Here is a 24,167-nt window from a genome sequence, read left to right on the forward strand (position 1 = left end):
TTCATTGTATAATTTGTCCCTGCCAAACATTCTATTTGAATAAGAGAAAATTCTAGCAAGATTTTAATAGAACTATTCTTTAGTTTCAGTTAACTAAACCCCACTGTGAAACATTAGAAAGATCTATGCATCATTTCTATGGTTATTCAGACAACGAATATTTATAGACAGCTTGCTTTATACACAGGATTGGAAAAGAGAAGATTTTTCACAGCAGACATAGTTCTGGCAAAGATGGAGTTCCAGCTGGGTCAACTGAATCTTTACCTAGAGCATCTAGATATAGAGACACTAATATAGTTATATGTAAATATAGCAGCAAGCAAAATAAATTTGGTCTCATTCTATATAATAAATTTATTCATGTACTTCGTCTACCTTGAGAATATAATTTAAATATTACAGAAAACACTTCTGTCCTGAGAAGAACTTTCCCTCCAAATAGCATTAGCTAGTTTTGCTTTCCCTAGTAATTCAGTTATTCACTCAAGAACAATTTATGGCAGTGATCACCCAACCTTTTTGGCACCAGGGACTGGTTTCATGGAAGACAATGTTTCCATGAATCTGGGATGGGTGGGTGGAGGGTGGTATCAGGATGAAACTGTTCCACCTCAGATCATCAGGCGTTAGATTATCATAAGGAGTGGGCAACCTCGATCCCTCGCATGCACAGTTCGCAGTAGGGTTTGTGCTCCTATGAGAGTCTAATGCCACTGCTGATCTGACAAGAGTCAGAGCTCAGGCAATAATGCTCACTCACTTGCCACTCACCTCCTACTGTGCAGCCTGGTTCCTAACAAGCCATGTACTGGGGCTGGTAATGGTCTATGGCCCAGGGGCTGGAGCCCCCTGATTTATGGGACTCCCGCACATGCCAGAGTGGGCAAGGCACTGGAGATGTGAAAATGCAGAAAACCCTCAAACACCCACAGTGCAGTGGGAACTGGAGGGGCAAAGGGTGACAATAAGAGCATGTGCTACAGAAAATTCAACCTGATTTGTTCATTAATTCCACAAATATTGATTGAGTGCCTGCTGTATACACTGGTGTAGGTGCTTGAGAGACATCAGTGAAATAAGCTGACAAAAAACTCTGCCTTTAATGTGTTTGCATAGCAGGATAGAAAAATGATAGACAAGAAACACACAATGAACAAGGAAATTACAGGATATCTTAAAGGATAAGCTGTATGGGGAAATATATCAAATTTTCCTTCTAGTTGGACGTGGAAGGATGGATATGCAAGACCTCAAAAAAAAATTGCCTGCCATGTAACGTTTTCCAGTATGTGTTCCAGAAAAAAATGAAAGAGAAAACCAAGAAAGAGAAAAAACGGCATCTAGGAAACACGAACATTAAGCCAGAGAGGCAAAGAAAACATGGGAGGAATAGTTCTTCCCCCTTCGTCTCCCATCATCTGCGTTGAATATGAGCCACCCATCTTCATCCCCCATTGTGCAAAGCAGGCCAATCAGCTTGGAAAATTTGCAGGATTTTCCAAACTGGGCCTGACAGAAGAGAGTACTTTCCTCTCAGGTTATGATACAGTAAGGATATGATCCCAAGAGCTAAAAGTGACCCAGAGCTCCTGCCTTGTCGTCAGCTAGCCCATGAGACTGAAGTTGGTAGAGAGAAAGAATAGAAGCAGTAAGAAGCAGAGAGGTCGTTCCACCATTGTATTTCTGTTTTTGTATACCTTTAACTGCCCTCTGATAGTAGATCACATGAATTGGTCACAAATTATGTCAAAAAGTGAAATCTATCCACTCTTTGAATCTGGGTGTGGCCATATGACTCTTATTGGCCAATGGGACATTAGCAAACATGAAGCAAGCAGAGGGTTAAAAAGTGTTTGTGGTTTGGGGCTTGAGCTCCTGGCTGCTGGGAACTTTTCATTAACATATAAAGTGGGCCATACTGGCCACCTGGAGGATGAGAGATGAAGTGGAGCAGAGATTGATCATGTAGGTCATGTAGAAGCGTCTCATCTGGTGCTTCCTAGATCCACCAGCCCTCACATCACCTGCCAGCTGACTTCAGACACATGAGTGACCCCAAGTGAGCCAAGCAGAAGAATTGCCCAGCTGAATCCAGCTAATTGCTGACTCACAAAAATCATGGCTAAAGATTGTTGTTTTAAGCCACTAAATTTTATGATGGTGTGTTATGCAGCATTGAATAACTGATACACTCTACACACACACATGCACACACTATACACACTTTCCATTTTTTCTTAGAGTAAAACAATTTTTGGACATTTATAATCAAAAGAAGTTCTAGCTAAAATCATAGAGCTTCTTGTGCTTGTGTCATTGACTTGGTGCCCTGTTCATTAATTTAGTTTTTCTGTGACTTGAACTATGCCCCTGAATTCCAATCTTCCCCTTCCAATCTCAATGTTGACATTATCGACCTGTGCTTTATCCAGGATAAAGACACTACCATTTGTGGATAAACAAACTACAAAAGAACCTTCTCCTCCCTCCTCTTCATGCCCACACCTGTCAGGTTGGCCCCCTTCCTATGGCCTTTTGCCAAGGGTCTGTACCTGCCACTTCCTGTTGGCTCTTTTCAATGCGAACAGCTTGACAATGTGACTCTCCATCTGTAACTAATTGCTGGACCTACTGTCACCCCTCTTCACTTGTCTGTGCAGACTTCACTCCATCCTGCAAATAGCAGAGACATCCACCTGCCAAATGCCAATGTTCAGTTTCCAGGCTAGATTTGAACCCTTTCTGGCCTATTCTGTTTCATTAGATTCAGATTCCCATGCCCTTACTCTTCTGGTTTATCCTCTATCTAAGTTAGAGGTGGGTCTGGGAAGGTAAACAAATCTCTTTAAGCTCTCATATCCAGATGACAAATCACATACAGTAGAAGTAGATGATGATATATATTTAAAAAAACAAACAAAAAAAACAAGTCATGGAAAATTTTTCTGTTCCTAGTGGAAGAATATTGACAAGGCTGTTGCAGGGACCTGTGGAGTGTGTTTGTTGTCTTTGGGGCTGTAGACAACAAAGTTGATTCTCAATCAGATAGGTTAATTCTCTGCTCATATTCCCTTAGGCCTTTCCATTTCTATGCCCAGTAGACTGACATCCAACTGCCAGTCTCTATGATTTTTAACCAGAGAACTTTCTCTGGTGCTGGAGCCAATTTTGCTTGCACATGGCAGGCCAGAAGTGCTGGAGAATTAATGTCTCCCACTTCTACCCCTGTGTAGTCCTCATGCAGTGACTGACCAAAGGTGGTGTTTTAATACCCCCGCTCCCTTGTTCCTCAGATAGGATACCTCTGAGGAGCATATTTTCCACTGGATCTTAGAGTTCCCTAACAAGATTAAGCTTCAGTTGCCCATAGTGGTAACTTACCTAATAACCAGTTCCTTATTGGTTTTCTTCTCTTCCTTGCCTCTTTCCCCCAAATAAATTACATGCCCTTGAAATTTTGTCTCAAGGTTTGCATCCAGGAGAACCCAAACAAAGACAATAACCCATCCAGCAACTGAATACTTTATAGGACAGGAGCTGGATCTATGGAGGTGGTAACAATTTAGAAGGAAAAACAGCCACTTAGATGGTGAACAAAATCAATGTTGCTACCAGGCCCCATTTGCCCTCTATCTTAGAGTCTTGGGTAACTTTGCCGATAGTAGAATATGTGAACCAAGGATGAATATAAGGGAAATTTTTGGTTATAACCTGATTAATCCATAACACGAGCATCAGTCACTTTGACCAATATCCATAGGGCAATAAACTTGTGGAATTTAATTTTTTGTAATGTGGGACTATTTTAACATTATTTTACAGATTTTATGGGAGAATGATACTCTGATATGGTTCTTTATCCAAACACAAAGTACAACTTAAAAGATAACCGGGGGAGTTCCAATAGCTATGTTAAAATATTTATGAAACACTGACTTTTGGGTTGTAGGCTAAAGCACAGAGTTTAAATTGGTTAGTTCTATTGCCAAATGCCTTCAGACTTCCTTGACTTTTTTGGAATTAGTACAGAAGCAGAGATTAGATCCAAAACTTGTACAGAGATTCTGTGTGGTCCAGAAAATTATGAGTCTTTGCTTGTACGTAAAAATTAAATATTACACATGTTTACTTGCCATCTTTTGAGACAGTGAGCAATTGAAGCATCGGAACTGACTAGAGGAAGACCTCTCTATAAATCTGTGACCTATTATTCTTCTATCAAAGAGTGGAAAAATTCTTAATAGTTCTGAGTGATGAACTTTCTAAAAAAAATTGAGAATTTTGGCATCTGGGAGGCAATGCTAACCATTTGAATAGGGCTTCCTTTGCTTTCGTCCAGTATGGCAGTCATTGCTTTGTCAAGGGTTCTGAGATTCCTCAAGCATGAAAGAAAGGATAAGGAATCAAATCCTCTCTCTACTTAATAGGGAATGTCTTAGAACTGCTTCAAAATTAGCTTTGGCTCAGCTTAATGAAATTTCCCCATTGTTGAGCAGCGGCCCACGAAATCCGCAGCATTCAAATGACAGCCATTTGACTGTAAAAAAAAGCCCTTAAAAATTACAGAACACACAAAAATAAATATTTTTATTTCTTTTCCCCAGGTTCACAGAAAGAACTGAACCTGCTCAGTCTTTTGGGTAGGCTAAATATTAGAGGCACCCCAACTCAGGAGGACAATTTAATGCATAAAATGCCTATGATAGAGGACCTCAAGTTTCTGCAATGAAACTCACCAGTCCTGCTGCACTCAGGAAATCATTTTAAAGGTCAGCAGAGTAACCAAGAGACATGAGAGGGAGCTACTCCTCACTGGTGTTGCTTAAGTTTCTCCAGTGGGGTCTTATTCAGAAGACCTTTCTCTTGAGACTTCTCCCAGCTCTGGTTAAATTAATTTGCCTTTACTGGACTGATAAGAGAATTATAATTGCTTCTATATCCCCTTTCCTTTTCACGTTGCACCCACACACAACCTTTGTGTTTTCAAAACTCCTTAAAATATCACTGAAATATATAACATCACTTTCTTTATATTAACATGTGCACAAAATTTGACACTCAGTGCTCAGCTTTCATCACTCACTATCTACTCACCTCCCTTTGCCTGAACAAGGGTGCATCCAAACTTACAGTCTTTGGATTGCAAATCAATAAAGCAACGTAGCAAACAAAGGATCTCCTGATTCAAATGATACCAATGTCAAACGCTGATGCGTATAAATAATTAATTGTGTTTTCACTGGTGAGTCCAGTTTGATCTTTCATTGCTTGGTGACCCCTGGGGTCTGTGGCTCCCTGAGAAGCAGGAACATTTAGGATCTTTAATTACCAGCTCATCACTAATTTATAGATTACTATGGAGTCAGGTGCACAGATTCAAAGTCTCATCTATCACTATAGGCAGCTCCAGTGTTAAGGGATGTCTACTTCACAGAAATCAACAAAGGGGAACAGATGAGGAAAGGGGGCAACATGGCACATATACCACAGAAGGCATATCTTTCAGAAAGTCAAACACATCAAGGTAAACAATTTATTTTTCACTGAACCAGTTAAACTATAAAGTGCTCTAATTATTCCCTATAGGTAAAACACCACTGTAAGTTACATAACCAAATATAATTCAACTGTTACCACTTATCATTAAATTATTTATGTTTTTCTTCTCTTTTATGCTGTTTTAAGTGAAAGTTTTACTAGAACAACTCTATTAGAGTCAAACTTGTAGAAAGTGCTATTGCTTAAAAAGAGGGGGCAGGGGACAATATGTACTTTCTTAACAGGAAAATTGTACCTTGCCAGAAAATGATCTTAAAATAAGAGGAAGGTATTGGAGTTTAATCACAGCTTTGATAACATATGTGCTGTGTCTTTTGGACAATGCCATTGAGTGTGCAGTTCATGTCCTTATGATTGTCTAAAGTGTGTCACAGTATATGCACATGTTGTGATGGAAAGAAGCAAGATGTACAAACATTAAAAGGACCATTTATTACAGACCTTCAAGGAAACCAACAATGACTTCAGGATGGATGTTACATTCCCGAGTTTTTCTGGATAGCATTAACGGTTTTCTGAGAATGTTCTCAATAATTCCATTTCCATCACAGCCATGTATGTATTCCCACCCTCTGACCCCACAGTTGTGTCTCTCCCAACTTCTACCCAAAGCTTGCTCTCATAGACCAAAGGAAAGATGGGCTGTGCAAATAAAACCTAAACCCAATGGAATTTGAAACAAGTGCTAGTAGGATAAAGAAGTCTCTGAACGTATTCTTAAGGAGTGTTTCTTTAGGGAACTCTTCTGTTTCAGGGACACCTCTGAGGCTGTGCCACATTCTGAAACTGTTGCTATGGCAAAGCGTCTTGTGTTATTGATGATGGAGCACATTGTTGTGTTTAAGTCATGTAAATGATTGGGACACAAAGGAAGCTGCCCACAGCAGCCCCTGCTCAATCACCACAGTGCTGGGGCCTTTCCCCCCTGACACATGCCATTTACACGGCATGGGAAGGCATTTCTTTCAGAAAGCCTCACTCCCTGGGTGTTATGAACTGTTCTTTGGAGATGTTTATGAGATCTCCACATCTTTCAGAATTAATTCTGCAGGGGAAAAGGAATACACAATGACGAAGTCCCCTTCTTTTGTTTTAAGGCCAGAATATTTCTGTAGACATTTTGCATTTTCTATCTATTAACACTTTTTTTTCCCCCGGGATGCTGGTCTTGTCTAGTATTTCAACTTTCTATCAGTTTTTGTCATTTAGAGTAAAACTACGAGAGTTTCTCCTTTGTTTCCCACTTATATCTCAAATATGTGTTTTTAATTAAGTATTTTCTACAGCATCAATTCACACTGATTAGACATAATTACAGAAACAAAATATGCAGAATACATTTTAATAATGCCTGCCGCCTCTGAGGGAACAATGAGGATCTAATTTAATGATCAAGTGTTGTTTGAAAGTGACACAGAGTTTTCAAAAATAGTACTATATATTATGAAGTGGAGCTTATTAGTATTTTTGGATACAAATGTAAGCTGAAATGAACTATTATCCAGGTTTCAATGCATGTAATTAAAAAAAAAAAACAGGGCAACACGTGTTTACAAAAATAATCAAATTACACCCTTTAATAGTAAAAGCTTGATCTAACTGTGACACTTGAGACTTGAAATGATGTGATAATTTGTAGTCCAATTTCTAAGGGAAATTTTGCCACTATGAAAATCTATTTTTGACAGTACTGTGTTAACATCAATGTCCTGTGATTACGAAAGATGATATCATTGGGGGAAGCCGCACAAATGGTACAGGGGAACTCTCTGCATTACTTTTGCAACCTCTTGTCCTCAACTATTTCAAAATAAAAAAGAGTTATAGCAAAATAGTGTCTTCAACTATTTCAAAATGAAAAGAGTTATAGCAAAAATCTATTTTTCATATCTAATACAATATATTTTTCCTACTTGTAGAAGAATATGCTATCTCCATGGAGCTTAGAGTATTACTATTACAGAACCATATGGCATTACTCCAAAAATTTGTCTTGGCATCTGAATTCAAAGCAATTTTGGACAACGAGTTAAGTTTCTCTAAGAAAATCTATTTGCCCCAAATTTGCAACTTGTTCAGAAAAGAATTCTGTAAACAGTCATGAATGAAAAATCTACTTACTTTTGCTGTTTCAGATGCTCTTCCAGAAGTTATTAAAACAGTATTTACAATTCTCATAAACCTGGAGGCGTAATTGGATCTCTCATTTCTTTTGCCTTTTGTTCTTTTTAAAAACTCTTTTGGCCAGGCCCAGTGGTTCACACCTGTAATCCCAGCACTCTGGGAGGCCGCGGCAGGCAGATCACCTGAGGTTGGGAGTTTGAGACCAGCCTGACTAATATGGAGAAACCCTGTCTCTACTAAAAATACAAAATTAGCCAGGCACAGTGGCACATGCCTGTCATTCCAGCTACTTGGGAGGCTGAGAAGGAGAATTTCTTGAACCCGGAGGCAGAGGTTGTGGTGAGCCGAGATCACGCCACTGCCCTCCAGCCTGAGCAACAGGAGCAAAACTCCGTCTCAAAAAAAAAAAAAAAAAAAAAAACCAACCAACAAAAAAACCCCCCAAAACAAAAAACTCTTTTAACTCCATAGTTAAAACCACAGTTTTGCATTCCTAGCTCTCATGAGTGAAGTTGTGATTTAAAAAAGTAATATAGGACATATCACAAACCAGTTATATCTAATATAAATGTTCATTCATATTTCATTTGGGTGTGATTGTGTATTTGTGGAGTGTATATGAGTGTGTAGGGAGGATGGGTGTGTACTCATACAATGTTAGGATCAACAGGACCATAGGAATCTCCTAATTCAAGCTCAATATTAACATATTCAATATACATAGGTTTGATATTTATAATATATACTGCTGATCGTGCAATAATTCTTACATTCCCATGGCTTTCTTTAAAAGGCCATCATAGCACACATCTAATTTTATTCTAACATAATTCTATGAGCTTGCTAGAGGGCATTATTATTATTCTACTGAGAAAATGGGCAGCTAAATTGCAAAGAGGTCCAGCTTTAGCTTAGTCTTACACGCACACGAATGGTGAGTTTGGGGATTAAAATCCAGATTCCACATCCTTGCTCAGAGTACTTCATTCTGGCCCACAATCTCTAAACCTAAAACTGTAAAATACACTGTCTACACCGTCTTGTATAATATTAGAAATAGTGCCAGTTGGAGTGAGAGTTTTATTAAAATGATAATAGGAGTTAGTTGTTTTTAAACTGTAACAATTAAAAGCATTTTGTGAGTGACCTAGGAACACTTGGCTCTGTATCATAACCCCTTTCTCTTTTCCTTTTTTTTTTTTTTAAACACTTTAGTTGAGATACAATTCACATACCACACAATTTACCCATATAATGTGTACAATTTAATGTTTTAAAATATACTCCCAGTGTCCTGCAACCATCACCACAGTCTAGTTTTAGAACAGCTTCACCCCCCAATAAAAGAAACTTTGTGCTCATTAGCAGTCACTCCCTTTCCGCCTACCCTTCACCTCTAGCCACTTGTAACCACTAATTGACTTTCTAGCTCTATGGATTTGCCTATTCTGGACATTTCGTATAAATGGAATCCTACAGTATGTGATCCTCTGTAACTGCCTTCTTTCACTAAGTATGATGTAGCATGTATCAGTAGCTGAATACATTTTTTTTGAGACACAATCTCACTCTGTCACTCAGGCTGGAGTGCAGTGGTGTGATCGTGGCTCACTGCAACTTTCACCTCCCGGGTTCAAGCAATTCTCTTCCCAAGTAGCTAGGATTACAGGCATGTACCACCATGCCCAGCTATTTTTTTTGTATTTTTAGTAGAAACAGGGTTTCACCATGTTGTTCAGGCTGGTTTCAAACTCTTGATCTAAAGTGATCCACCCGCCTTGGCCTCCCAAAGTGCTGGGATTACAAGCGTGAGAAACCGCGCCCGGCGATATGCTACATTTTATTTATCCATTGATCCATTAATAAATATTTGGGCTGTTTCCACTTTTTGGCTATTATAAATAATGCTGCTATGAACGTTCATATACATGTTGTCGTGTGAACATACGTTTTCATTTCTCTTGGGCATATACCTAGAAGTATGCTTGTTAGATCATATGATAACCCTATGTTTAACTTTTTGAGGAACTGCCAAACCATTTCCAAAGTGGCTGCACCATTTTTCACTTCTGTTAATAATCCCTTTTTTAACTTGACCTGATAAAGCCACTGTAATGGCTCCTGGCAGTTACTAAACTAAACTTCAAAGTCCTTTCTCACACACACTTCTGGATCTGGCTGGGTAAAACGTGGGAGAGTATATTTGTCCCACATGATTTCAGAAAGGCCATCAGGAATTAGAACGGGAAACAAGGAGATTAAGATATGCATATTAATTAAACATCTAGAATATACGGTATCTATTGGTGAGGAAATTTAAAAGTTTAAGTTGCATCAAATACACACACACACAATTCAAGTGGCCATACAACAATAAAAAACTAACAAAATCAACCAACCAGTCAAACAGAGACTCCCAATATCCTTGGCATTTATCTTCCATCCATAGCCCCTGAAGAAGTAGTGCAACAATATGAGCTATTTGAACTGTTTTTGTAGTTCTTAATAGCAAGAGATATTTTTAGCTATGAAGACATCGATGTCAAAGCCCTCCCCCGTGCTTCTTGGCCACAGATGTACAAATATTTTTAAAAATCTCCAAAGGTATATGAGTAAACCTTTCATAATCTTAAGAATTCTTAAGCCTCTAGAGAGCGATCGATACAGACCCTGGCTTTTAAGGCAAGCTGGGACACCTTCTGGAATTCAAAACACATGCTTGGCCCCTGACAAGTCAAGCTAGAGTCTGGAGGTGAATCCAGCTGGTTCTTTTACATATGAACCTAGCAACACTCTGACTAGCTCTTTTTGTGTGGCCAGAAAGGTCTTGAGCTAAAAGGGGCTGCAAAGGTTCCTCACCTGTCACTACTAGGCTCAAGTAGCCATCCTACCTTTTTTTTTTTTGACATAGAGTCTTGCTTTGTTGCCCAGACTGGAGTGTAGTGGCGCGATCACGGCACACTGCAGCCTTGATTTCCCAGGCTCAAGCAATCCTCCCACCTCAGTCTCCGGAGTAGATGGGACTACAGGCACACACCACCACAGCCAGCTAATTTTCGTATTTTTTGTAGAGACAAGGTTTCGCCATGTTGCTCGGCCTGGTCTCAAACTCCTGCGCGGAAGTGATCCGCCCACCTCGGCCTTCCAAAGTGCTAGGATTACAGGTATGAGCCACCGCACCTGGCCAAGTAGCCATCTTTACTTCTTCACCCTGATGTTTTATTATATCCATCAGTCAGTATTTTTGACTTGCTTTTTTCTGTGACCCACATGACCTGATTTCAGATAGGTCAGTACAAAGCCAAAAAGGAAAATTGTTTGGGATGTTTCTTTTATTCCATTGTCTCTCCTCCTATGACCAGACACATTTTCTGACTAGGGAACAATCTCAAGCAGGGGATAGCTGGAAGGTGTTGAGTGAAAATGGAAGAGATGATGAGAGATAAAGAATAAGTAAAGATTAAAAAAAAAGATAGAGAAAAAGGAGTGAAATAGGGACAAGCTATGTCACAAGACAAATGTCAAAGTGGGAAAGAGTGGCAGAGAACAGGGAAAACAGAGAGATGAATCCCGGGATGAAGGTGTTAGCAAGTGATAATCTCCTGGGATCTTCTCAGTCCCTATTGAGGTCTTTCCCCTAGGATTGTGCAATAATTTATTGGTAATGCTCAAACTGAATTTACAAATGACTTCAAACCTTAGCAGGAGATACTGATAGTTTATAGCTTTCCAAATAGAAATTGAAACTCAAAATGCCCTTGATAAACTGCAAAAAAAGAAAAAAGCAAATAGAAGAAATCCCCTCTCGGTTATGCAAGAGCACACAAATAGAAGTATCAAATGACTTTTTGAAAAATGGAAGAAGAATCCAGCTAACTAACAGCAGGCACTGATTCTAGAAGTAAATTGGATATGGAGGCACACTCAAGTGTTGGTATTTATCCTGAGGAAATCTGGCCATTCAAATGATTTCAAAGATACTCGGCCTAGTTCTGAGCACAATTAAAGGGGGTATGGGGAACTTGGAAGGAGTTCAGAGGCAAACTACAAAGATCAAAGAGGTGAAGAAAAGGGAACTCAGAGGAAAGTCCAGGAGCTGGAAAAATCCAACCTGAAGAAGAGAAGGTAAAGGAGATAATTTAATTACGGTCCTCAGCTATAAGACAAGCTTTTCATAGATGGCCACCTGTTCTCCATTTCCACTATGGATGGACAGAAAGGCAGGGGGCTTAAATGTGCAATTTGGGGGATTTCAGTTAGGTATAAGGAATTTCCTGACATGAAAGCTGGTAAAGATGAAATAGGCTCCTGATTGTGGACAGGAATAAGGTATATTCTTTTTACAAAATAGGTAAAATTCTTACAGATTTCAGATGGTTTACGGACCTTGCTACCAAGAGTTGGGGGTGGGACGGGGAGTGGGTATACTCTTAACATTCTAGAAGAACAAATTCTGGTACCTTGATTTTGCTTCAGACTTGTGTATGCACCACTTGCCTGGCCCAATGTCTCACATTTCCCTGGCTTTACACAAAATGTCCTCACTGGCATACCACTTTGAGATGTAACCATCTCCTCTGTGAAAAAGAGCACTGGAAATTATGTTTGGAAGGGGTGGAATTTGTTGAAGGAAAATAGTTAGCTAAACAAGACTCGCATGAGTGGGGGTAGGGTAAAGGCACTTCGGAGTGCATGCTGGGATTAGGGCTAATTAAGATGTTGACTGAATCTATGCTAATCATGTCCCAGCAGACTCTGCTGGATTAGTATGTAAATTGGTAAACTCTGTTCTGAAATTGCCCTACCAGCTGAGGTCTAATTACTGACTAGACATAACAAATAATAATGGGATTTGTATTTTAGGATGTTTAATTATGGAAATACATGTCCGGAAAAAAATACCAGTTGTATTGCACAAAAAGATAATTCATAATGTTTTACTAAAGGTTTATGAAATTTTACACCTTTAATAAGAGCACCAGGAACAGGGATGTGTGTGGGGGGAGTCTTTTCAGAGACCTAGCATTTGTGAAGGGGGACCAGAATCGCAATGATTCATTCGCTGCTTGAGTAATTTCTCCAAAGCTCAAAGACTAATTGTTTCATTGACGATACACAGCATCTTGTGAGCTTTTAGTTGTATCACCCAAAGAACTGGAACTCATCCATGAAGAATAACCAAGATGCCATGGATTTAACTCAACTACTCCATAGCATGCATTCAAATGGAGTTAAAAGCAACAGGGCAACAATAGTTGTAGGAAAGTAAGCCCTTAAAATAATTTTTCTTCACTCAAGTTACTCCATAATATTGAAATCATTAAATTTATAAATCAGAAAATGGTTAGTCCAGTCCCAAAGCAAGGGCGTGTATTGCATGGTTTTAGAGAAAAGCAGCTTGAGCTCTAGAATTTACTGAACAGGCATCTTGGGACAGAAACTTCTTTGCAACCATTTATTACATCATTCTGTGACCCACCCTTTCCAAAAAGTAACATACAAAGAGTTATAAACAAAGTTTTGGGTAGAGCTGTAATAGCTGCCTATATTTGCCTGCCATAATGCTATTACTCACATAATTTTAAAGGCTTATGGGTGATCATTAAATCTTTATTAGGTTTTACATTATAAAATAAATTATTCATGTCATTCTAATACATACTGGTATCTTTACAGCCCTTCTGCCCACATTTGGATAAACAAGTCCTATTTGCATATCATTTTTATTTTAAGACAGTTTCGCTATGAAAATATAAGGCTTAAATGCCTATTATGTTCCAATTGTGTTACAGTTTCCCACACTTTTCTTTGGTCTATATAGTGCTTTACAAATAAGGTAAAGTTCACATAATTTAAAAAGACGGATGATTTCCTTTTTCTTAGAAGTGTTAGAATGTTTGCGCTTGTTGTTATATGGCAAGGCAATAGATATCGAATAACATTTTGTGAGCAAGCTTCTGTTTGCAGTAGCTTCATGCCTCTCTACATTTGAAGTTACAAATGTATATGGAAATTAAATTTGCTGATGAGTTTAACAAATTTGTGAATTAGCAAAAATAAGGCATTAATTTTTTCCTTGTGGTACAGAACTATAGGGAAGAATAATACAGTATTGCTTTAATGTAAGGCTATCTAACCTTTGTGTTGGAAAGTCATTGAATAAAATAAATTTTCATTAAGGGCTTATGCTTTTAGTCTTTTCAGATCTTATCAGAATATTGATAACTGTATTTATTTAGGTTTCAATAGTAGATTTTAGTTTCTTGTTTTGTTAGTCTTAGAAATATAACACATACTAATGATTCCCTGATGGTGGATGAATAAATCTAAACAAACTTTCCTTTTCAATACCATAGTCAGTTCTCACCTTCAAGCATTGCCATTAAGCTTGCATGATGTCATCCTGTAGGCAATATATCACTAAAAACATTATTTTAAATGCTATTTTCCCATGCCCCAAGGCACCTGTCAGTAATTATATGTTATTTTCTACTAAAACTAATTGTGACCCACTCTCAGCATTGAACCCCGGGTCAGGTACTCTGGTATAATAATTCTAGCTTTGTTCCCTTCTTGTCATGAGTATAGGGTGAAGTCAGATTGGGGTGAGAACATTTAGAAGGTTCACAGTAAGTGTTTCACCAACACACAGGTAAGCACTGTGTAAGCCTGGGAAGATGTCACCTTGAATGTTAAGTCTTTCGGGCATTGGGTAGTGAGCTGTGAGATAAATCTCATATTTTTTTTGCAAGTCTCACTTTGAAGCAAATTATACAAGCCCAGAGAGTAATCTTTTCAACGAATGGACTTTGAAATCCCCTCTCTATCTTTAAGGCAAGCTGCAGATTATATTGATAAATAGCAATATTGGTTTTACCACAAAGATAATTGTCCCAAAATATACCTACCTTTGGTCATGGGGATATAACCAAACTCTCCTAGTTTGCTGTTTCATCCTTTTTCTTTCTTTTTTTTTTTTAATTGCATTTTAGGTTTTGGTGTACATGTGAAGAACATGCAAGACTGTTGCATAGGTACACACATGGCAGTGTGATGTGCTGCCTTCCTCCCCATCACCTATATCTGGCATTTCTCCCCATGCTATCTCTCCCCAACTCCCCACCCCCTGCTGTCCCTCCCCTATTTCCCCCCTACAGACCCCAGTGTGTGATGCTCCCCTCCCTGTGTCCATGTGTTCTCATTGTTCAACACCCGCCTATGAGTGAGAACATGCGGTGTTTGATTTTCTGTTCTTGTGTCAGTTTGCATCATTCTCAGCAAACTGACACAAGAATAGTTTGCTGTTTCAAATGAAGAAATATGGAGTCCTTCCTCAGTGACTTTGAATATCTGTCTTAGCTAAGTAGGTTAAAAGACATGGGAGTAAGTCTTCTGGGCTGAGACAGAAGACAAGAGTTCAAGTCTGGCTGTGCCATTCTCTGACACTCTCCTTCCACTATAAAGAGGGTCTTTCCTAACAAGAACTGCAAGGAACAAATGGAATACAATGTGTGCCTTTCACGTAGTAGATACCAAATAATTGATTGTTAAATACATGTCTAGTAGAAAGGTTAATCAAGTATAAGTCTTTCTGTTATATAAATTAAAAGCAAACTTAAGTGGCAAGGTCTCATATCTTCTGGTGATCTGGCTATAAAAGAATAAAAACCACATTCCTTTCAGTAATATCTATTGGTAAGAAATTTATTACCTAATGATTACTACAGTGCTTTTTAAAGCCCATAAATGGTCTGTAATTCCATACTACAGCGTCTACAAAGATGCAGAACATTAAAGAAGATAAAAGGAGAATGTAAAAAAAATAGGTTTATATATATCTTTCTTGGCATGATTTTCTTTTAAAGACCCACCTATATTGAGTGATACTGAAATCTTCACACACCCAGGGCAGCTACACCCAACAACTGGTCAATGATAATGATAATGAAGAACAACTACATCAAGGTATCAAGACCTTACAAAATGTAAGCATCATTTTAGGATTCTTACAGCATTTAAACATTTTATCTAAAGGGAGTTCTGTCCCAACATTCTTTAAATACACACATAGCAGAGTAAGAGAACTTGGGGTTCAAATTTCACTCTACCATTATTTTCCAGTGTTGTTGGAAGGGTTAATTGGGACAATGCAAGTGCATAGCACATTGAGTCATTCAATTAATGTACACAGTGCCTCTGCATCCCTTCTTATTGCCTTGACCTTATTATTGCCTTGTTCTTTCCCACTCTCTTTTAGAAAAGAACTATGCTCTCACTTCATATTTATCCAGAGGGCGTTGGAACCATTCAATTTTTGGTCATCTATTTTTTATGATTGCAATACGGTTTTCTCAGTGTGATTATAAATTCTTAGAGAGCAGGGAAATAAGAACTTTCTCCAATTTTGCCCTGATGTCCAGGCTAATGCTCCATATAAATGTTTTATTTTGTCATGGATCACACCTACTGATGACCAGGAGTCTACAGGAATTTTCCTCAGAAAAATTCCCAGTTCATCTTGATAGCAGTAATTGCTAACCCTGTGGTTCACTCCCACCCCCATGAAATGTACAGCTAGCTCTCATACTAAATATCTCACAAAATTATAACTGGTTGTTAAGCAAGGCAGTAGAGTTTAAGAATTAAAACCATGGATTCTGGAGCCAGACTTGACTTCGACTCCCTTCTCTCTCCTTACAAATTGCATGACGTTGGGCAAATCACATAACCTCTCCTTGCTTCAATTTCTTTATCAGAAAACTGGGATGATAATGTTACTAGTGTCTACCAAAGAGGGTTGGTGTCAAAATTAAATGTAGTGTGCTTGGAAGAAGCTAAAGCACTCAATGAATATGAGTTATTTCTATTATTATTACTGGTGTCTTCACAGATGGGCTTTTAGATACTTAGAAGAAAAGGTATTTCTGGCCAGTGTTGTATCCCCAGGTCCTAGTGCAGCATACACACATCATCTCAGAGTCACCCATCTTCTCTACCTCCCCATAATCTACCTGAGATATCCAAGTCACAAACTTCTTCCTCTCAGCTGTCCTCCCAATGCACTATCCTTAGTGTTTCTCAAACTTCTTTTCCTTTTCTCTGTAGATTCTATCAGAAGTCATGTTCTCAACCTCTCTTTCCTGCATTCCAATAGGCAGCCTAGTTGGGCCTCCATCTCCATAGGGCTCTCTCAGTGAGCTTTCTAATATGGAAACCTGATCATTTTCATTTCATCTCTCCACTTGAAGTCTTTCTATGGCTCCCTACTGCCTATAAGATCATGTAATAAATACATATCAAGTCAATATAAAGAAATTTGTGTCCGGGCATGGTGGCTCACACCTATACCCCTAACCCTTTGGGAGGCTGTGGCAGGTGGATTGCTTGAGCCCAGGAGTTCCAGACAAGCCTAGGCAACATGGTGAAACCTTACCTCTACAAAAAATACAAAAAGCTGAGTGCGGTGGTGCATGCCTATAGTCCCAGCTACTCAGGAGGCTGAGGTGGGAGGATCACTTGAGCACAGGAAGTCGAGGCTACAGTGAGCCATGTTTGTGCCAGCCTGGGTGACAGAGATAAACCGTCTCAAAAAATAAATAAAGAAATAAATAAATTTGAAAGAAGATGTGGTAGTCAGAACAATGCCCCAACCAAAATGTCCATATTCTAATCTCCCAAACTTTTGCATGTGTTATGTTACACAGCAAAAGGGACCTTGCAGATGTAGTTAAGGATGTTTAACCATATCCTTTGCCATCCTTCAATATGGTTAGATCTAAGTATGGCAGATATGAAGATTTTCATGGGGTCACCTGGTGGGCCCAGTGTAATTGCACAGGTCCTTATAGTGGAACGAGGGAGGCAGAAGAGTCAGAGAAGGCAATGTGATGAACGAAGCAGAGTCAGAGACATGCAGCGCCAAGAGCCAAGGAATGTCATAGGCCTCTTGAAGTTGGAAAAGCAGGGAACAGATTCTCCCCTAGAGCCTTCAGAAGGAATGCAGCCCTGCTAACACCTTGATTTTAGATCCATTTTGTGCTTCTGACCTCCAGGAATGTAATAAAATCAATGTATATTGTTTATTTTTATTTTTATTTTTTTGAGATGGGCAGGCTGGAGTGCAATGGCATGATTACAGCACACTGCAGCCTCAAACTCCTGGCCTCAAGGGATCCTCCCTCTTCAGCCTCCCAAGTAGTTGGGACCACAGGCATGTGCTACCGTGCCCAGTTAACTTATTTTTATTTTTTGTAGTGGTGGCATTTCTCTATGTTTCCCAGAGTGGTCTTGAACTCCTAGGCTCAAGTGATCCTCCTGCCTCAGCCTCCCAATGTGCTGGGATTACAGGCATAAGCCACTGCACCTGGCTGTGTTGTTTAACTTTTTAATAATTCGTGATAATTTGTTACAGTAGCCATTGGAAACCAATACACAAGGCAATTGGATAAATAATGCTGACTAAATAATTTTGTTTGCAGTAAATGAATGACTATACTATGAGAGTACCAGACTAATGTGCTGATATCTTTATAATTCTTTTTTATTAATGATGTGCTATGATTTGCTTTCCTTTAACCAGTAGCTTCAGATGGGGGTAAGGGACGCATTTTTCTACCACTTCTGCTCATCTGCTGGGGGCAGAAAGTGAGGCTGAGTGGGAATAGAAACAAGATCTTTATACAAGCAGATCTCTATATAAACAAATATGTCACAGTGTACATGCAGACCGGGGCTCCCTACTGGATACTTGGTGGAAAACAGGGCAGGCATGGCCAGAAACCAAACTAAACCAAGTTTGTCATTTCTCTTAACTGGGCAAATCTAAAATACTGTATTCTGTATTTTAACCTAATATGATGTTTCTACCTTGATGTTTCAAACACCATTTTTAAATGTAAATATGTACAGTGCCTGTCCAATCCATAGTTATATATGTTGATTCTCTGCTCATAAAGGAAGACAGGGAACAGGCAGAAGCTGTCAAGGGAGATTCTCTGGAAGCATTAATGTAAGCTGTAGGGAGTTCTCAGTTGATACGAGATCTGGGAAGAAAGACAGGGATGGTAAGAGAGCAATATAGAAGTGTGCTAAAAAGTGCTTTTGTGGAGCAGGCAACAGATTTGGGTTTGCTACCTTAGTAGTGTGGCATGATTTTATTCTTAAATTCTCTGATCCTTCATTCCCTCATCTTTAAAATGGGCACAATAATACCTATTTTGCAGTATTGTTGAGAAGAGTGAATGATAACATGCTTGTAAAGGGGCCAGGGCAGTGTCTGGTATGCAGTGGATTCAAGACATGTTCATTTCTTTCCCATGATTCCTTTTTCTTATTGATATTATTGCAAATTATGTGTATTATTATGATATATCAAAACATTTAACAAAAATCAACTAGCATAAAAAAACTAACATATCAAGGAAAAAAATGAGAAGGAACACTAATTTATAAGCTCTAAAAATTAAGGTTGCTGGAATGTTTTGTTCTGTATTTTCCTAATTTGTGCAATGACAAGGTTAATTCACGAGAAACCTTTCTTTTGAATTATTTAAATGCCCGGTCATTGATGAGAATAACACACAGAGGGTATTGTGTGATGTTGAGAGGATTATTGATTAACTCAGCTCACAGGTTCCAAGTAGCCAGTAGTATATATTAATGTATCAATAATTCAGAACAGTTAGAGTTTCTCCCTGTTGCTGAAACCATTCACAATTGAACCACGTGAGCCGGCAAACAATTGTTAGAACAGTACAAGTTGGTCTTTCTCTTCTAGCCTTGGCTACCTTTGCTATGAACTCCACAAAACATAGCTTTCATCTCTAATGGCAAATGTGAGCCATATTAGTGACACCCAAGCACTCAATAAATATTTGCCAGATGAATGAAAACCTCATAAGGCAATAGTGAAAAATGGCCAAAGTATTTCAGAAGATCAACCTGGAAAGAAAATCAATCCTAATAAACTCAGTGTTCTCAGGTTCAAATATAATTATGAAGGTAAATAGTCTTTATAACCAGAATGAGCATGGGGCAGAGAATAGTGAATAATGTTGATCAACACCTGAAAACTTCACAGTTCACAGATAAATTGATTAACTGTTATCTCACACTCAGGACTCCCAGATTGACTGCCAGCATTCCATAAACAATTCCTAAATGCAAAGATAATACCGTTTGGTTGAATTAGCATTTTCAGTTGAGAAAAGAACAAAAAAGTGAAATTGAAAGGGAATTGACTTTCATTTTTTTGGCAAAGGATATCTCAGACAAATAATTATTTCATTTTAAAAGAAAAAGCATATATTTTTCAGGCTTTTATATCAATGTGCATGCAAAGAAACTGTATTTAGTTTATAACCAATAGTTGTAACTGATAGTTTATAACCTATAGTTTAAATAACCTGGTTGTTATTTGAATATTCTAATAATCACGTCATCTTAAGACTGCAGAATTAAGTAAACTGAAGTAACACTTGCAGACTTGAGTAATTCATGTTGAATCATTTTACTTGATCAGTGTTTTCATGATGGGCAGATTCAACCAAAATGATAATAAGTGTATTGGCGTATGTTAAGTTTAGAAACGGAACATCCATCATCAGAGCCTTGCATTTAGCAAAGCTTCTAGTTTTATTTTAATGAGGAGGAAAAAATGCAGAGAGCACCCTAAATTAGGCAGCGCTCAAATTTTCTCGGGGCCAAAACAACAACAAAGAATACCACCCTGTCTTGGGGGTGGGGGAGGGGTGGGCAGGGATTTTAGGAATTTGGTTCTCAGCTACGAGCAAAGGCTCTGGACTTGTCCATCACAGAAACAAGAGCTGTCTGCCACTTCTCTCTTCTCCACACAGCCCCCAACTCCAAACACGCCTCTCAGAAGGACTTTTGTAGCTTGCTTAAGGGATGATTTGCCTCAGACTAAATCAATATATTTCTAAACTCTTCAGGCTCAAGTTTGCCAGGATATGATAAAATGATATATTTATATGTGTGTGTGTGTATATACATATAAATTTTAAATAAGTAATATAAATAATGTATTCTATATGTATCTTCACACAAGTATGAAAGTCAGCTCTAGAAATAATAGAATGGAAATTAGGAGTAAGAAGCAACATTTACCCAAGAAGCCTGTGTGCATGAGCTGATTCTTTGGAAATGTTGAAGGAAACATGTACCTATTCTTTCTGACTCTAGGGCAGTTCCTCATTTATTCCTTCCAATTAGAACACCTCTGAATACAGATAGAGAATATAAAGTTCTTCAAATTCCATTTTCCTCACTTGAGTGTGAACACTCTCCCCTTCTTTCACACTGTCTCGAACTTGTGCTTGGGACTACTCGGTTTATGAACAGTGGCTTAGGACTCAACAGCTCTTGTTACAAAACAGGTGATACAACGGCAAAAATACACTCTCACAGGAAACAGACAATTGAAAAATTTCCAGAAGGACCCGTTTTTTCTCTCACTCTCCTGAAGTTGTACCCCACAAACTAATCAAATTTAGATAGAAATGCTTTAAAGATCCGAGTGTCCGATATATAGGTGAATTCCTCTACGGGGTATAGCTTCTGCGTGGGCATGCGTTTTGTTTAAGTCAGTTGCTCAGAAGTGATGCTAACCAAGTTTGGGAAAAGTAAAATTGTTCTATGGCTACCAGCCCTTTGTGCCTGAAACAGCACCGTCCTCATACACCAGACAGAAACAATGCAAGATGTCCCCAGAGTCGCTAACCAACTTCCCTCCCTTCTGACCCCTGCGCTTCAATAAAGCAATTACAGTAGCATCCCAGAGCAGTAGAGAACAAAGTGAGCCTTACCAGTTTCTCCTAGCGTGGACGAAAGGAAACAACCCCCCAGCTGCTCTAGGCCAGGCAACTGGGTCTCAGACTCACTTGACTGAGGGGACTCTGAAAGCTGAAGTCTTCCTTCCCTCTGTTTGGTCTCTCCCCAGCAACCTCTCCCAGGATTTTTCTCACAAAGCACTCCCCTATTCTCTAATCCTCTCACAAGGAAAACCAGCACACACACCAAATGACTTCTGCAGAAGCGCCTCTCCTGGGGAGTGAGGAGGGGAGGGGATGGAAGGAGGGGTGTTTGCTGGCATTCATTCCTGCCAGGCGAATCCTCTGAGGCATGGATCCCAGCCCTCTGGACTCCTCATTGACTGGAATATGACAGGTCATGGAGAGGCACGGAGGTGTGCATTTGCTTCTTCCTATATCTCCAAACCCTGGTCACTATCCCTCAGGGATGGGAGAGGGGACGCCTCAGCTTCAAACTTCATCTGAGTCTTATGCCTCTTTATACTCCCTCCCAGAACAGAGTAATTCCAAACGAGTTATGCAGAAATAAGCTAGACGCTTCCCAAATCTATCTGGCACCTCATTTTAAGAGCCCTTGACAATTTATAGCAGCTGCTTGGTTTTAACTCATCCAAAACTGAAAATAGATTGAAAATATCAAGAAAAGGTGGACTATCAAATACAAAAAAGTGATCGATATGTACTATCAAACATCTGGAAAATCACTGTCTGTATGAAAATTCATTTTTTTAAGAAAATCATGTTTTAAAAATACCAAATAAAATTGCTAAGTTGTAAGGCATGACCTCCTTTTTTTAACATATGAATTTTACCTTATCTTCCCAGGACAGGATTCACACTTGCATTTGAAAATAATATTCACACTTTATAAATTCAAATCCTCTTCTAACTTAAGACAAATATCTTACATATATTCCGGATATGCTTATAATCAATCTGGAATTCCCCATTTCCCTCTGGTTTTTAAAAAGAAGACTTACCTTTTTATTACATCATTTAAAACCCTGAAATGAATAAATCACAGTGGAGACAAGCAGATGGCAGACCTCTACATTTTGCAATGAGGGCTGTTTGCCTTGGAGTCATTATTTCTAAGGAGATACTGCTGCCTGTGTTAGGCAGCATGCCATTTGGGCCTTTGAAACAAAATGAATCGGCTTCACACCACCAGCTCCACTACATACTAACACTTCAGAATACCTAAACTGGGGCATGCTGCCTCTTCCCGTAGTGACCCTGCATAGAATCAGAGGTGACGGTTTGATGGATGAGTTTCCCAAGAGACAATGCAATCTGTGACATCACAGTTCTGGCCGCACCCCCTACCCCAGACCCCTGTCCTGCCTTTCTCCAGAAAAAAAAAAAAAAAAAAAAAATGCCTCTGCTTGGTGACAATGCCATCTCAATAGCAAAAATGTGTCTCAGGTGCATAGCAAATGCTATAACTTATCTGTCTTTCTTAACTTCAGTTTTCTGATTCCCCTTTGCTGGAGTAATGGGAGTGGGATGAGATGAATGTACTAGGCAGAGAATTCAGACAAAACCAAACAAAAGCACAGAACTCAATATTCTAAAAAGTTTGTAACCTGATAGCAGAATAATAACCTTCAAAAGGAGCACTACTAAACACTAGCTCAGTGATACTAATGTCTTTGTTATATGCAATTTAAGACATTTTACAACAAAATTATATGTAAGCAATTGCAAAAATATTTAAAGTATCTACATAATGAGTTTCAGCTTTACTAGAACTCGTTTAGCATCATAATTTTCTTGATATAAAATAGTTTCCCTTTCCTCCTTTTCCTTGGTCATTTTGCTCTGTTCTCAGTTGTTCTCTGTACCAGTACCTGCCACCGGTCTTAACATTTAAAATAATACCTGGATAATCCATTTGAACTTTGGATATAAACTTACTTGTAAATAAAAGCTCTGACATCTTTCTAACTCGCACCAGCACCTCTATCCTTTTCACCTACTTTCATCTCAGATGCCCAGTACAAGGAGAGTAACAAAATCTAGAACATATTTATGTCTGTATCTATACCTACACTTATATTTCTCTATGATCAATACATCTATCTACATAAAAATTTTAAAAAAACTTTTGCATGGCAAAATAAAACAGCATAAATCAAGTCAAAAGAAATGAGGAACTGGGACAGAGGTCCCATCTCCTTCATGTTTAATGAGTGCCTAAACTTGGAAAAGAGAAAAACATACCACCCAAAAGAAAAACGGGCAAAGGTTATGAAACAAAAGGAGACATATAATTGGTCTTCAAACACATGGAAAGGTGTTCTCACTTGCAATAAAATCAATGTAAATGAAAACTACACCAAAGTATCATTTCTTGCCTGTCAGAGTGGACTAAATCCAAAGGTTTGGCTCATACACCATTGATAAGGTTCTGGGGAAATGGGCACGTTCATAGGTTGCTGCTGGGAGGATAACATACTACCACCAATCTGGGGTGGTCAGGGAGAGATTTGGCAATCTAACAGTATAGATACATGGACCCTTCCTCACAGCAATCCCATTTCTAGGCGCCTATTCTACACAATCACCAGGAAAAGCAACAAAAGTCGTATTTTCAAGCAATACAAGGAAACCACACAAATATGCAGCAGTAGATTGACTAATGTGTGGCAT

General features: G+C 38.9%; 1 protein-coding gene across 2 annotated transcripts in view; it reads right to left on the reverse strand.

Annotated features, from left to right (window-relative positions):
- Positions 1–24,167, reverse strand: part of MID1 (midline 1) — a 371,713-nt gene that overhangs the window by 210,328 nt on the left and 137,218 nt on the right. The window contains exon 1 of one of the 2 annotated variants that reach the window (XM_032285891.1): positions 21,510–22,417. The exons of the other annotated variant lie outside the window; for it this stretch is intronic. The gene's annotated coding sequence lies outside the window, so the exon portion shown is untranslated. Of the gene's footprint in view, positions 1–21,509; positions 22,418–24,167 lie in introns of those variants that run through there. 2 annotated transcript variants of the gene reach the window in all.

The sequence above is a fragment of the Sapajus apella genome, unplaced genomic scaffold (assembly GCF_009761245.1).
Source record: "Sapajus apella isolate SASKATOON/1434 unplaced genomic scaffold, GSC_monkey_1.0 scaffold17, whole genome shotgun sequence".
Lineage (NCBI taxonomy): Eukaryota > Metazoa > Chordata > Mammalia > Primates > Cebidae > Sapajus > Sapajus apella.